We start from the raw sequence: 3702 nt of genomic DNA, 5'->3' as shown, positions 1-3702 counted from the left end.
CTGAACCTTGTCCTGGCGCTGGGCACCACTGGGAAGAGTCTGGTTCTGTCCTCGTGACACCCACCCTTCAGATATTTGTACGTGTTGATGAGATCCCCTCTCAGCCTTCTCTTCTCCAGGTTAAACAGGCCCAGCTCCCTCAGCCTTTCCTCGTAGGGGAGATGCTCCGGTCCCTTTATCATCCTCGTTGCTCTCCTCTGGACTCTTTCTAGGAGTTCCTCATCTTTCTTGAACTGGGGAGCCCAGAACTGGACGCAGTGCTCCAGATGGGGTCTCACCAGGGCAGAGCAGAGGGGGAGGATAACCTCCCTCACCCTGCTGGCCATGTTCCTCTTGATGCACCCCAGGATGCTGTTGGCTTCCTTGGCTACAAGGGCACCCTGCCCTGGCCTCCAGATCTGACTCCCTCCTGCAGCGGGGCTCCGCACCGTCCAGCACAGGCTGGGCACTGTCTGGCACCATCCCGCACCATGAGATGCTGGTGCAGGATGGGCTGCGGTGGGAGTGGCTCCCAGTCCCTCACAGTCCCTGCAGCCCGGCCTGTGGCAGGGAGGAGGTGGCAGCCTTGGAGGATGGTCACGGTCACATCACTCCCCACCACTGTCCCCCAAAGCCCATGGTGGGACCCACACATCATTTGCTCCCATGGAGCTTGTGAGCCAGGACGCATTCAGCAAAACTGAAAAACTGAATGCTTGGTGTTGTTGTTGCCCGTAATGAATCTTACAAATAGCGAAAACTTAATTAATAGTAACACTTAGCACTGCCACGCTGCCTTTATATTTACAAAGCACTGTATAAACATTAACTAATCAATCTACTGTACTTAGCAATTATATAGCGCTTTATGTTTTCCAGGTCCTGTGCAAACATTAGCTAATTAATCTGCTTAATTATTTCCATGTTTTATATTCTGGAGCACTGTGTACTGGCAGCACAAGGAGGAGGCCTGGGGAGGGATGCTCCTGAGCAGCCCCTCTGCACTCTCAGCGCTTGCAGTGCCTGCCATTTTTTGGGTGCTGGCTGGGCCTGGGATAAAGAGAGCATCCAGGGAGCAGAGGCAGAGCCTTCTCCAGTTATTTAAAAGTGAACAGCAAGAATGATTTCACATCGACAAAACCTGCCATGCAGTGACAGGCTGGAGCTACTGCACAGGTTCAGCACATCAAAGGGAAATTTCAGCGGTGGCTTGATCACAGCCCGTAAGCCCTCATGCAGGGACAACACAGGACATTCAAAGAATGTCTAATTAGATTTGACACCTGGAAGAGGAAGGTAGGAAAGCTGGAGCTGAAATTCCCTTTTCTAAAAGTGATGGCGAGCAACACCTGGCCAGGAAGGACCCCGCTGAGGGGCAGCCGGGACGAAGCTTGGGAATTGTGATGCGGTGAACATCCCCAATTCCTTTACCGTTGCCTCCAGGTTGATCACTTACAGAATGCACGCTGGCCGAGGTAGGGCACCCAGATTTAAAAGCAGACACGCGTGGGTATGGAGCGTTAACCTCCCAGGGACCGGCCCCCAGCCGCACAGCCCGGGTGGCAGCAGCCACCACCTCTCCCCCTGTGCTGAGCAGGGAGCTGGGCTGTCCTGCGGCCACAGGGTGCTCAGGAAATCAGACAATCCACCCCAACAGCCGAACTACAGAAACAGGAAGCATTTTCCATCGGAAGGATCCTAAAAGAAGCAGGTCTGCCAATCAAACCCACTCCAAACCAGTATTAATGCACACCCACTCATGCAGAGCTGCATCCCTCTGCTCTTTATTGCATTTTAACATTGTCAACAGAGCTTGCTGAAGTACTCGCAGTGCTCGGTGACCTCCGTTATTTATGATGGCATGTGAAATTGATTGCGGTTGAAAGATCCTTACTGGAATAAAATGAGCTTCTCAATTATTGCCACACAAATAAATCTCTGTTTTCCAGCAATCCCCCCCTAGGGAGCACTTGCATAACCCTGAGTTCATGACAACAGACGTCTCCAGCTGGCAAACGCAGGTGGCTGCGTTGTAATCATTGCTGAGTTAGAGAACGGCAGAGGTCAAGTGATTCTCTGTAAGACCACAGGGAAGGGAGAGGGGGGACGGTGTAGGGCTTGCTCATGTTTCTAGGTGGATAAATGATAAACTCACCAGCAAAGCAAGTTGTGATCATTTTTGATACTTTCTGTCAAACGCCGTGCGGGAAATATGCACCAAGTATTAACAGGATTACGAACAGATGAACAAGCGTCTCAGAGACCCAACCTCCTACTTGCCTTTCCTCTCTCAGAAAATCCTCAGCTAGGTGTAATTTAATAAAAGAACTTAACCCACTACAGCAATCCTAATAGAAATCTTACCACTGGCTTTCTTCCTCAGGCAATGCAGAGCTCTACAAATGCAATGGCCAGACTGCACAGAGCATCCCCCTGTCTGCCTCCTCAGTCTCCTGCTCAGGCAGACCCCGGCCTCATGCCTGCGCAGGCTCCCGACACCCACTGTCCTGCCCAGAAACACCAGCTTCTCTGCAAGGCTGAGCCCTCTCAGCGCTGACCTCAAGCTTCCCTCCCCGCACGGGATGTCAATGGGTCGCCAAAATGGAAAGGCATAGGCATGGAAGAAGAGTCGTGGAGGGTCCTGCCCACACCATCCTGCAACAGGACTGCGAGCAGAGCCAAGAGAGGGAAGCCCAGCCTGGGAAACCACGCGCAGGCGAACCCTGGGGCGGCACAGCCTCAGCCGCTCAGGAGAACTTAATGGGAACAGAGATCCACTGGGGATGGGGCTGAAGCACCCATTTACACACTTCCAGCAACCCCACAGTGAACCAAGGATCTCTCTTGCACCGCTTAGCACTGTTTTTTGGTTCCTCCAGCTCTTTTACAATCCCTTGTTCTGCGTCTCCTGGGGGCATTTGCTGTTCAGAGCATTCAGTTGTACTTTCTTGGTGACCTTTAATATTAAGGAACATTACTAATTCTTGATTTATTTAAACCAGTCTATTTTGACAAGATTGCAGGAGAAGACACCTCTCTATGTTGAAGGATTACAGGCTATCTATTAATTAAATGCCAATGGCAGAGCACCGAAAGCCTTCCCAACGCCCACTGAGCAGGGTCTCTCTGCTCCCTTCTCCCTCTTCTCGTTAGAGACCTTTCCAGGTCTGGAAGCCTGACACACTGGAAGGAGATGGGAGCTCTCTCCGTCCTGTGCTGACCTCCCTGAGCAGCGTCTCATTACGTGCTCACCTACATCCACTTGTTAATGGATAAGGCCCGCTTTCGGTCTCAAGACAGCCTTCACAACGATGAGCAGACCCCATCAGCCCAGGTCCTGTCTCTGGACATGGGTTTGGACACTGCAGGGTGCACGCTCCTGGAAATTCATCTCTCCTGTTCCTCCACCGGCTCAACACTCCTCCCCCAGGCAGCGTCGCACAACCCCTGGGCGCAAGAACAGACAGTGACACAGAAATCCTGTTTAACCCGCATCCGTACTGACAGGGCAGCGCTCTGTGCTGGGAGCATCCATGTCACAGTCACTCAAGAACCAGTTGTTTCCTAACTGTGCTTCCTCATGGCACCGTCACCCAGGCACGTGTGCGCAGCTAGTAAAAAATGTAATTTGGCTGGGAAGAACATTGTTTTTCTATAAAAAAGGGGCACGCAGTACAAATGAGCTCCATGTACATATTTGCTTCTGGCCAGACACATCTTGTA

This window comes from Egretta garzetta, unplaced genomic scaffold, assembly GCF_000687185.1.
Source record: "Egretta garzetta isolate BGI_Z169 unplaced genomic scaffold, ASM68718v1 scaffold572, whole genome shotgun sequence".
NCBI lineage: Eukaryota > Metazoa > Chordata > Aves > Pelecaniformes > Ardeidae > Egretta > Egretta garzetta.
The sequence above is the reverse complement of the archived record's forward strand: the minus strand, read 5'-3'. Positions refer to the sequence as shown.